The following is a 12,384-nucleotide window of genomic DNA, read 5'->3' as shown; positions in this document are numbered from 1 at the left end:
AGGAAGTACCTAAGACTATCAGTGGGGCCTAATTGTGACCAATAATGGTTCTTCCCTTCAGAGCATCCACAGCACCAAAATGTCTGGCAGTAGTTGCAACACACTGTAAGAAGACAAGGAATCCACATCTGCTTGTACCAGGATGACTGGCTGATCTGTTCCGACCTGCTCCTGGAGACTGTCAACCTTGGAATATATCCTTTCCCTGTTCTCTCAGCTAAGATTCCTTGTGAACTGAGAAATCATCTCTCATACTACTGCAGGTGAGAGTTCATAAGAGCTGTGACTCCAGATCAGCAAGGACCTGTGTGCCAGAGGACAGGTTCAGATATCTGCAGTCAGTGGCATATGAACATGAGTGTGTACACACGTGACACTGCCTGCCAGACTTCAGCTGTGGCCTTTACAGTTGTGGCTGAGGTATGCATATTTCCCATCCAGACGTCATGTGACTAGTAGGATCATGGTCCCACCTCAAGTCCTCTGAGAGCTTGGTTGGTGGGTAGGCCCAGTAAATATGGGGGGCTGGGGAAATTCATGTCATTCTTGGTCCCCTCCATGATGATGGCTTTTATGTGGACACGCATGGGACAGGCTGAGCTAACCATCTGCAAATACAAGGCATGTAGTCTCAAGACAACCTGAAATTACATGTGAACATCCTGCAGCTGAGGGCTGTCAGAATGGGCTGCATGCACAGCACAGCTGGATACTAGTTTTAAAAACAAAACAAAAATCCCCTGGTCTCAGCATGAGGCCTATGTGCACCTATAGTGGGAACCATACTGACTACAACATCTCAAAGAACCGTATGGTAAGTAACAGTTCTATGAGTCCTTTTAACTGAAAGCAAAGAGGACTGTCCAGTTCTGTAAGGAATGTCAGGAAATGCAAAAATTAGGGTTTTCATAGTATTAACTTGCCTCTACAGCACACACACACGAGATTTTTTGATTACTAAGTAGGCTGTTAATTCATACCTCTGTGTGTGTGTGGTATGTGCAATGTGGGCAAGTTAACAATAGAAACTTAACTCTTGTGTGTCGCTAGTGTTTGAAATGTAGTAACTTCTCTTAAACAGGTAATGTAAAACACTTATAGAAGCATAATAAAGAATACATTTTGAGAATGCTGGGATTTGAGAATTCCAGATTCCAAACCATTCTGCTCCTAACACATTGATATAGTGCCAAACCTTTTTTCATAATCAATATTAATGATGGAATATTGGTAACTTATACATCTAGATAGCTGAAAAATAAAAACAGAATTATTAACCTTCAAAAGTTTAATGTAAAATGTTAGTGCTAATATTACTATTTTGGAACACTGTAGTTATGTTCTAGTTAAACTTTATCACAAGGATTCCCTGTAAAGTCTTATTCAAACCAGTCATTCTACACAATATTTTAAATACATTCCATCTTGCAATGCTTGTAAATATTTTCACATAATATCCTTGTCACATATTTTAAGAGAGATCAGTTAGCAGGAGTGTTGGCTGTACTAGAAATAGAACTTTGCTAAGCATCAAAACAGTTTTGTCTACTTTGGGGTTTTCCCACACAGAGAATTTGATGTTTAACCTGTTGGCCACCCACCATGAAAATAAAATGCATACTGCTTTTATCTACTTGGAAGCATATTAAATAAGCCTGAAGCCAAATATAAATGAAGGGAGCTGAGTACAGAATTTCTTTGAAAACCTTTTTATTTTAATGATTTGTACAGAACCTCGTTGATTTCATACAGGTTACTTTGTAAAAAGAAATCAGTGAAATCTGCTCATTTAAAACATAATTGTTAAAAGATTAAACTATTATAATATAATACATGTTTGACTGCTAGCAAAAGATATTTCCTAGTAGTAAATAGTGGTTTCTTTAGGTGAAATCAAATGCTAGTCTTCTTTCTTTGTGTCAATTAGAAAAAGCCAAAGTAATACTTATGTGATCTGGAGCATAGCAAAGTCTTCTCTCTTATATGGAGATGGCTTATGATAGGGCAATTTTTTCTTGCCTTATATAGCCTGTAGACTATTTGACGTCATTTGTTGATGCTTTGAGGTGGTGAAAGGCAATGTATTGTTCTGAACTTAGATAACTGATATAATTGGTTCAGGTTACCTTTCTAGAGCATTATCAGCTTGTAGGCATCAGTTTTCCTAATTTTCAAGCAGCAAATCCTTTATTTGGCATTAACCTTGTCTCCATGGGAAAACCAGCTCTTTTGCCAGAGTGAAACTTTTGAATTATTGACCTAAAGTAACATGAGACAAACACTTGGCAGTGAACCTGTCCTTTGTGGTGTTTATAGGAAGGATAATGATGTAATGTATTATCTGAATGCCTTATTTTCATTATAATTGAGCCATAGCTTTGTAATTACTGCTTTCAAATATATTAAGAGTTTACAACAACTGCAGCAGTTTAATTTTTTATGCTATTGTGCAAAATGGAATCCTGGCTTTAGGACACTTTATGGAGGTGCAAAGCTATTTTACTGTGCTACCTGGATAGCTCTCACTATAAACAGTTTGAGATATAAACAGCTGAGCAACTCTCTGAGATTAGACAGGTAGTAGGATGGATATGAAGTTCTAAAGTGAGAAGCCTGGGATTAAACAAGCCTAAGGGGAAGTTTGTGTGAAATATGGTGAACTCTTGGTGAGTACAGGTGTTTCAAGGACTTTGCGGCTTGCTGTTATGTCCACTGTGGAAAAATAGAGATGAACTCCTAGACAGGAATGAGTTATGGACACAGCAAGAGACCCACTCACACTTCTGATATTTCCATTTGAGTGGGAAATGAGGAGAGAGAAGTGAGGATAAAAGAGAAAAATTGTACATAGAATAATTTCACTTCACTCCTAAAGCACTTATAAAATTACTCAACTTACAAGTGAACTGTTTCATACACAGATTGCCTCACTCACTGTTGGAATGCCACCACATTTAAGGCAAAAAGTGGTAGCTATGTAATAGCACACAGCATGTTACACAATAGGACTATCCATCTTCTAAAACTTCTTTCTTTTTCTTTTGTTTAAAGCAACATTTTCATGATTGATCCTAAATATAATATGCTTCCCTAAAAGCCAGGTATACAGTACAAATATGCCTCTTAGTCAGAAAAGACTAAAATTCTCCAAGGCCTGCAATAGTGTTTACATCAGTGTTTTTAGTCTATCTGCTCTAAATACAATACTTCTGGGAAGTGACTTTCAGGAACATGGAGGGCCATCTAGCCCCTAACATCTGTTTATTAGGGGAGCATCATAATAATTTATGAACATATTTTAGGTTATACAGAATAACTTTGATTTTGAGACTATTGTAGGCCCCATTTGAAAAGGTTGCTAGTTTTTTTAGTGTTCAGGATGTTTGTAAGATATGTTTAATATGTAAGGGGGCAAACATATGTCCCTTCAAAAAGATATTGCCAGAATACGATTTAATTTTCAAAATGGCCTTTATTCTCCCTCATGATGATAACCTGACAGTAAAATGTATCTTAGAGGGAAAACACTTTTCATAATGTGTGAACACTTGGCTGCTGTAGGTTTACTTATGACTGCTGACATGAACTAATCCATCTTATAAAAATTGCTGTGAAATATCTTTTATGCAGAAGTATGTGTGAGTGTTTTTAGACAGGGGAGACATTTAAAGTATGCCATTGGAATATGGGCAGGAACATCAATTTGTCACCTGCTTTTTTTTTTTTATTATGCTATTGCTGTGTACCATTCAAAATTTTCTAAGGGCTTGTCTACGTGTGTGTGTGAGAATCAGCAGCTTTTTGCTGCATCTAAGGTTACATGCATTATCGAAGCTGCAGTAATAGCATGCACATGGGATGGTGTTCCCTCTGTCAATGTACATCACTGGGTACACATGGGCAGTTTGCCGCATGGTGTTCTCAGAGGGTATGCTTCACTGCTGAGCATTCTGCATTATGGGATTTTTCTCACTGCATTGTGGGATGCCTAGCAGAAGCCAGGATAGTTAAAATTGTTTAAAATCTCATGATTCATCTGTCTTTGCTTTGTATTGCCTTTATGGGTGGTCTAGTGCCACTTTTGAATTGCTGTCTCACCACTATGCTGGCCACCTCTGATACACACAGGCTGCTTGGGCTGTGTTTTAGCACTCAGCTGGTGGAACTTGACTGGTGATTTCACGTGCCACACCACTGAATAGATGTAGCAGTAGCAGGAGTGTCTTCAGTGATGGTGGAACTGGGACATAGATGAGAGAGAGAGACAACGATGAACTGATAGAAGAGGACTGGTTCCTGGAGCAGCTTCACAGTGTACAGTGCAGATTCTGAGCTCAGGTAACGAGAATGTATTGATAGGAAAGGATTCACCTGCAGATCTGGGATAACCAGCAGTGGTGAGAGAATTTTAGGATGGGAGGAAGGCAACCTTTTTGGAGATGTGCTGTACTAATCCTGGAGCTACAATGGCAGCAGAGCAGCAGGCGGCGCGCCATATCTGTGGACAAGCAAGTCACAATTGCCATCTGGAAGCTGGCCACCCCCAAGTGCTGCTGGCCCATAGCGAACCAATTCGGTGTGGGGCGATCACCATTGGAGGCCACTGTCATACAGTTGTGTGATATCATTGAAGAGTTACTGTTGCACTGGGTTATAATTAGGTGTAAATGGGCATGTTTTTAATGATTTTTTTATGATTTTTATGGTTTTATGGTTTTAATGATTATATTAACCAATGAGACTGTACCTTTCTTTAGAAAATAACTGAAGTACGAATGGAAAAATTGGTTAAAATTGATTATTTAAATCCCAGCTTTCCTCTTGGTGATTTAAATCAACCCATCTTGTGGGTGAATATTGTCAGATGCCTATTGCTCTTATTTTGAGTCTTAGGCCCAAAATTTGTGCAGCTGTTAACCCATGGCGGGGCGGGGGTGTTGGAAGTTCTTTGTGCAGTGTTTATGGACTGTGGAAGTACTATGTTATGGCAGTCCTTGTTGTACTTGTCTTGGCTGGCCTATTTGACATTATTGAATACTGAACATTTAATTAGTGTCTTTGACATTATTAAATTGTAGAACAGGGGTTGGCAACCTTTGGCATGTGGCCCATCAGGGTAATCCACTGGCGGGCCGTGAGACATTTTGTTTACGTTGACCGTCCGCAGGCATGGCCCCCTCCCGCAGCTCCCAGTGGCTGCGGTTCGCCATTCCTGGCCAATGGGCGCTGTGGGAAGCGGCAGTCAGCACCAGCCTGTAGCTTACCACAGCTCCCACTGGCCGGAAACAGCGAACCATGGCCACTGGGAGCTGTGGCGGGCTGTGCCTGCGGACGGTCAACGTAAACAAAATGGTTTGTGGCCCCCAGCGGATTACCCTAATGGGCTGTGTGCTGACAGTTGCCAACCCCTGTTGTAGAACATCATCATTACAGCAAGATTTATTGCCTGCACAGTTTATTAGTTGTTGTTTTTTTCCAAGAAGAATATAAGGGAAGGAATACATTTTAAATATCAGTTGAGGGTTTTTTTAATCAAAAGAATCATGGCAGAGAATTGCATAACCTACCTTATTTGAAACTGAATGATGGTCAAGTGTATAGACTAAATCAGACACTTGCAGTTCTTACCTACAAGACCAAACTCAGCTGAAAGAAGAAATGATGACGTACAGCAGCAGCAAGAAAATGAAAGTGGCATCATTCTTCTAATAAGAACAACTTCAATAACACAATACATATAGATGGTCATTAGGTCAAAGGAGACTACTAAACGACTTATAGAAAGCTGTTAAGATAACTGATGTATAAACACATGAATAAGTTTGGACTAAAGAAAGATGTGTTACTATGGCTTTACGAGAATGAATAGACTCTTCAGGGTCTGGGAGCTGACAGTGGGAGGAGGTTGTTGCTTTTAGGTTGGACTAATGGGTTGACCTGAATTAAGATGCTTTATGTATATTCAACTAAGTCTCTGATAAAGATTGTTAAATTACTAGCAATGAATTAAGACTAGTAGATTTACTCCTGGGGGAATTCTGCGCCACTGCACAATGCAGAATTTTGCAGAATACTTGGTCCTGCTTCACTGTAGGGACCTGAATTCGGTGACCTCTTGAGGTATCTTCCAGCCCTCTGCTTCTTTCTTTTGGGATTAATTTTAAAAAAAGTTTAATAAAGAAATAATAAAAAAACGTTAAACGACTTACTGCTTGTATGTTATCAAATGCCACACGTTTCACAAGCTATCCAGTGGAATTATGCAGTGTGTCAAAGCTTCAAGAACAGACACTACAAAATCAGACAATAATACACAGCCAGAACATGTTAGGGTGGAGGAAAAAGACACACACACAAAGACATTCACAAACAGGCAAAAAGGGAAAGCGGGGGCACAAGGGAGGGGAGATGTCCGGCATTGTTTGCGCTATCTCAGCAATCTTTATTCAAATGTATCAAGAAACATGGTCCAAATGTCTTCAAATTTATTTACTTGGTCTCTGCATCGATGAGTTACTCTTCCTTCGCTACAATTCAGACACGTCTGAATGCCACTGCTCTAGTCTGGGAATAAGCCTACTCTTTCATTTTTGTAAAATTATGGGTTTGACAATCTTTGCGGCCCTCAAGAATCAGCGTAGTACATGTGTAACCTATGATATAATTTTCAGCTGAGGTTTGGTTGCTGAAGCCAAGCGTTATTTTAATTATTGTGTCTGTCTCTTTCCACAGCTGCCTGACTGTTGGACAGTCCCCCAGCATATGCATCAGGGTCCCTTTTTCTTCAGTTTAGCACCAACTAACATCAGAGGACTAAGTCCCCAGCCCTAAATTTCTATGATTCTGTAACCCACTCTTAGGTAGTTAGGGGAGGGCGTACCTAGGGACTCATTAGAGCAAGGATACAAAGAGGAGGTGCACATATGGTTGCTTTTTCTACCTCTCCATCCCTTCCCAAACAGGAAACAGGTTCAATAAACCAGGCCCAACCCAGGGCAGCAAGGAGGAACTGACCATTAATCTGTACTTATTGCAAGAGATTTTAAATTGAGGGCTGTTTGTTTTCCTTCTCAGCTAAAGCTAACCAAGCTTTGGCTTTGTTTCTGGAGTAGGCAGAAGAAAGCCAGGACAATATATCCTGACACCCTGCAAATTGGGGCAGAAGGGAAAAATTCAAAGGTGTGTGTGCCAAGGGCCATGATGCTTCTTTCCTGTTACTTTTGGCTATGGCTGTGTTTCTATAGATCTGTTTTCATGTGTATACAGAACAGTGTTTAAAATTAACTTTATCAATATAAACTGACCTTATGCTGCTCCTGTGCTGAGCTGGAGAACGATGGTATGGGAGTTTGGGGGTGAAACTTGGAGGGACATGAACTGGAGGTTTAGGATTGGGCGTGGGGGTGGTATATGGAGAGTGGCGAGGCTCTCGGGTTTTAAAATAGAGGTCTGTATGGGAGGAGTGAGCACACTGGTAAGGAGGAAAAAGTACTGGCAAGACATGGATGTCAATATGACAAGAGGTCAGGTTGTAAGACGATGGCGTGTAGGGGATCAGGAAGAGCAATTTTATTCATGTGAAACTTTAAAATGCTTAACTTTCTGGATATAAAGCTTTAAATACTTTAAAGCTTTGAATATGGACAAAAGCTTTTCCCACCACCATCCACTTTTCCATTTCCTACCCACTTCCCCTTTCACCACACTAACCTATCTCCTACGGAATTGCTAAAGTGTCCAAAAGGGTCTGTCAAAGAAGGACTTCCCTCCCGCTGACCTTAAAAAATTTAAATAGGTTTGGTGTATGTCACTCTTTTGAGGAAAAACAAAACAAAACAAAACACCCACAAGAAATAACCCCCTAAATAAAAACTCTAAGGAAAGTCAGAAACAGTTACTTCATTAAAAAGAGTTGTTTGAACATATGTTACAGTGGCAACCTAACATTGCCAAAAAAGTATTAAATTTTCCTTATAAAAGTTATCTTTTATTTTTAAAAATGGCATATAAGGGGACCAAAACCCCAACATTAAAAACTGGGTTGACCATATAAGTCATGACGTGATAGAGAGTGATGAAGGTTTACATGACAGCTGGCAAATGGCTAAGTCCCTTAACTGTTCAGTTCCAGATTTTTAATGTTTGGGGCTTTTATACTGTTTGTTTTTGGGTGTCAGTGAGACTCCCTTAAAACATACTTTCAACCCTAATACTTTGTTTAAAAAAAGATTCTTGCTTGTGAATAGAAAGGTTAATTTTGAGGCTGAAAGAAAATGTGTTGTAGATTTTGTTTGTTTTTTGGTAAATCCTATTAAGCGAAGTAGGTCAGCAGATGAGGTAAACCAGAACTAACCTGCTATTCATAAAATTGAGATAAAACTGCTAATCAGAAGTTCGTGACAGTGCACTTAAGGGAAATGGCCACGTCCAGTTTTTAAAAGGCACAGAACTATAACATGATATAAGATCATTGTAAGTAGTAGACAAGATTGCCAAGAGGATTAGTAAATAGAAGTCTGAAAAATCTTTTTTTCTTTTATTTGTCAGAGATATGCTTTCATGAAAGTTTTTGAAGATTGCCGATAATTACTAAGAGATTTGATTTGGATAAGCTTTAAAAACTTCAAATAGAAATTGGAGTCTTTTTGACTCTTACCCCCCTACTTTGTCAACACCACTGTACTTTCCTTTAGAATCTACCTGGCTTTGTGAATCTTACTGAATGATCCATCTGTTTTGGTGCTCGCGCTGCTTCAGTAAAACTTCCCCAACTCTGAGACTTATGCGGTCATAGGTGCACCAGAATGTGCTTGAGTTAAGTAGACAGGGAGCAAGTTGTAGCATAACTAAGGCTGCGAGTTTGTCACAGAGGTCATGGAAGTCACGGATTCCATGACCTCCGTGACTTCTGCAGTGGCTGGTATGGCGGAACCAAGGCCACCTGAGCAGCTTGGGTGAGCCCTGGGCCAGCCGCACTGGCCGCTGCTGGGACAGTCTCGGGCCACCGCCCCTCCCCCCCGCAGCAGCAGCAGGAGTTTGGGTCGGGAGCTCAGGGCTGGGTCGCGGGAGGGGGTGAGGGCCCTGGCAGCGCTTACCTTGGGTGGGGGGCTCCCCAGAAGTGGTGACATCCCTTGGCTCCTAGGGGGAGGCATGGCCAAGGGGCTCTGTGTGCTACCTCTGCAGGCACCACCTCTGCAGCTCCCGTTGGCTGAGGTTCCCGGCCAACTTCCTTGAATACTGTGTGTCACTTTATTTTTATTGTGGCACTCAACATTTAAGAAATGTTAAAGTATGTATCTGACAATGCAGTAAATATGGTTGGAAGTGTCTCCATGGAAACATAAGCAACACTACTTGAGATGGTCTGAATTGCCTCAAAATGCACAGAACCTCAACATATCCTCCAAGTACTGCACCTGAATAGAAAAGTATGCTAAAACTTCCTAAGTGATCCATTATCCATAGATCCTCTTGAGTCACTGTGGTCTATTATGATTATACGTGTTTAGTAAATTCTTAAAATGCAATCCTACTGTGAAAGATGATGGGGCAAAAATGGCACTTGTGCTTGTTTCCTGTGTGTATTCAGAATTGTATCTGCTAATATTAGTGCTAAAAATAATTGTCCACTCTCTAGCCCTGCAGAAGTTGCACAAACTAAGAGGGAATGATCTGGATTCTCTTTTTTCATATATATCATAAACAGAATTGTTAACTAAAACTCTGATTTTAGGGATAATCTGTTACATCTGTGCAAACACACTGAAGAGGATGGTTGCACAAATTTCACTGAAAGCATAACCTGAATGCAACTGGTTTGCATGTGTATAATTTGAGAGCACAATTTGGCCTGCAGGATCTTTTATTACTGTGAATGGATGTCCAAGAAGGAAAGAACCCAGCTTTCCATTCTCATTACATGGTGACTTTGCAGGGCAGGCAGTTAGAAAAAACATCTTATCCTTGTACATTTGATTTGGAAATCACTGGAAAATGTTAAAACTTGGGATCCCAAAATGCCACAATTACAGTCACTTCTCAAGACTGTAATGTCAGCCTATATGTGATCTTAAAAAAAATTCTTAATGGCAGTTCTGATAAACTATTACTTTGTCTGTAGCAAACATTTTTTCTAAATTAAATGTGATTGTTTTGACATATTTTAAAATATATAGAAATGTTAATCTAAAATGTAGAAAAATATTTGGACCTTCTGGAAAGAGCCCTGTGTGTGTGGTTTGCACTGCACAGAAGAGGTCTTGTTTGTCCCCAAAATCCTATTAAATATGACCTAGATACACAGACAGGGATCTCCAGTAAAGAGGGATATCCAGTAAGGAGGATCAAGCAGCTTCACTTTCTTCATGGGAGGATAGTGGGGGACTGATAGTCCTTGTAATCTTGGATACAATGACTTCTAAAAATAAAAAATTTTGAATTGCATGATACTACTGTGTGGATTATAGGCTCTCTCTCAACCTAATAGAGTCTCTGAACCTGAGAAATTTATTGGCTTCCTAATTTTGCAGTTTGTGAGTTGTCTTGGAGGTGAGAAAAAAGTGATTCATAAGAAGTTCACTTCCACAGAACTTGTTAACAATTGGCAGAAGCAAATACCTGATGCACTTATTGTTTTTTTTTTTCCAGTTCTCCTTCCTCCTTCTCAACATAGATTATGGATTATTTCCTTCAGGTCACAAAAAGTTTCTCACCTATTTTGCCAAGTGATAGAATAGCTCTACATAGCCAATTATTTTAACTTCTTCTGCTAGGAACTGAGGAGGCAGCATAACAAGTGACTGCATACAGTCTTTCAAGATAAATCTGTGGTGGTACTTGTACAGGACCCTTGTTTAACATATCTACAAGTGTAGAAATTGAAAAATTTGACAGCAGCTTCATCTAGATTGTCCCTAATGAGGTTGAATTTTTATTTTTATATGTATTTTATTTTTGGCTGTTTGGTTTGTTTTATTTCTGACCTACAGTCCAAAGTAACTGTTGTCATGTGTCCCCAAAGAGAAATTTTCAACCAGTTGTTGACACTCAGCCATTTATGAGCCCAGCCCTGCATCTGGTCTACAACACCAATTTAAACACTTAGTCGTTGGGAGGGCTACAAGTTGGAGGCAGCTTGGTTTTATTTCACCCCTGTAGTTTTACTTTGTGTTACTTTTTCAGGTGACTAAATGTTTACATTTTGGAAATCAGAACTCAACAAAGCCTACATTTGTGACCACCCAGTAAATATGCCTTTTCCTTTTAATCACTGAAATCTAAACCTCACCCTTACAAAGATTTCTGAAAAAATACCTTCCATTTGTAGTTTAAGACTGTTATTTCTTGGTGGACACTAACTGCAAACATCTCTTAAGCTTGTTCCCTTTGTTGGAAGTGTTTGGACTCCTCTTTAAAAACAAACTTTCCATGGCTAGTTTCTTGGGTGGTTTAAAAAAAATGAACTACTGTTTAAGATTTGTTAATTGTTGTCTTTGACTGAATAGTATGTCTGTGAAATGAATAAAAGGGTAGAGTGACATTATAGCTGTTTTATTTCTTAGATATTGCTTTCTGATTTTTAAATACTAGTAAAAGTTAACTGTGTCGTTGCTCTTCATTTTTAAGCTGTTGTTTTTCTCTGCATTTGTGATGAACAGGTTGAAATACTATTTTTTCCTTCTTGATATTTCCTCCATAGAAGCATATGGCTAGCTACATGGCCAAGGAATGTTTACAAGCAGCAGTTGGCAGTTAGGGGTGCAGGTGCATGTCTCACAAAATCAAGATTATATTATCAGGTTAAACAGTGCGAATAGAAAAGAGAACCATGAGGATTGATATCCTTTGTGATTTTACTCTAGTTAGTTATAGAGTCACTTGATAGTAGCAATATGCCAATCAACACTAATACATATTTCTCTGTGTGTGTGTGTGTGTGTGTGTGTGTGTGTGTGAGAGAGAGAGAGAGAGAGAGAGAGAGCTGAGGGGGTGGAATGTCCACCTGCAGCCACAGGATGAGATGAAAGGTCTTTGGCAGTATCCCAAGAGTTCAAGTACTCCAGGCATTTACAAACTTCAGAACTTCATACGAAGTTATGCCATTTAATCGGTTTCTTAACTTTAGAGGAGTTCTGTTTGTTCCTCACAAAGTATAACAGTGTTGATAGTACTAGCTATTGAATCCAGGATATCCATAGAAAGTTTACATCTGTAGAACCTCTTGCATATAAAATTGTCGACACTTGCACTTTACACATGAAAGTAAAAAAAAAGAAAGTATTTTCTCCCCTTCCCATTGCATGTTTTCTTTCAAATTGTCCTGTGTACAAGTTTTAAGTATTATCTGAAGTTTGTTTCCCAAGCTGTCTTCCAGTTATTGTTAGA

At 39.5% G+C, this 12,384-nt stretch overlaps 1 protein-coding gene across 4 annotated transcripts in view; it reads left to right on the top strand.

Moving 5' to 3' along the window:
• MICU3 (mitochondrial calcium uptake family member 3) overlaps positions 1-12,384 on the top strand; it is a 146,073-nt gene that overhangs the window by 10,215 nt on the left and 123,474 nt on the right. The window lies entirely within an intron of this gene.

This window comes from Natator depressus, chromosome 4 (assembly GCF_965152275.1).
Source record: "Natator depressus isolate rNatDep1 chromosome 4, rNatDep2.hap1, whole genome shotgun sequence".
In the NCBI taxonomy this organism is placed as follows: Eukaryota; Metazoa; Chordata; order Testudines; family Cheloniidae; genus Natator; species Natator depressus.
The sequence above is the reverse complement of the archived record's forward strand: the minus strand, read 5'-3'. Positions and strand labels throughout refer to the sequence as shown.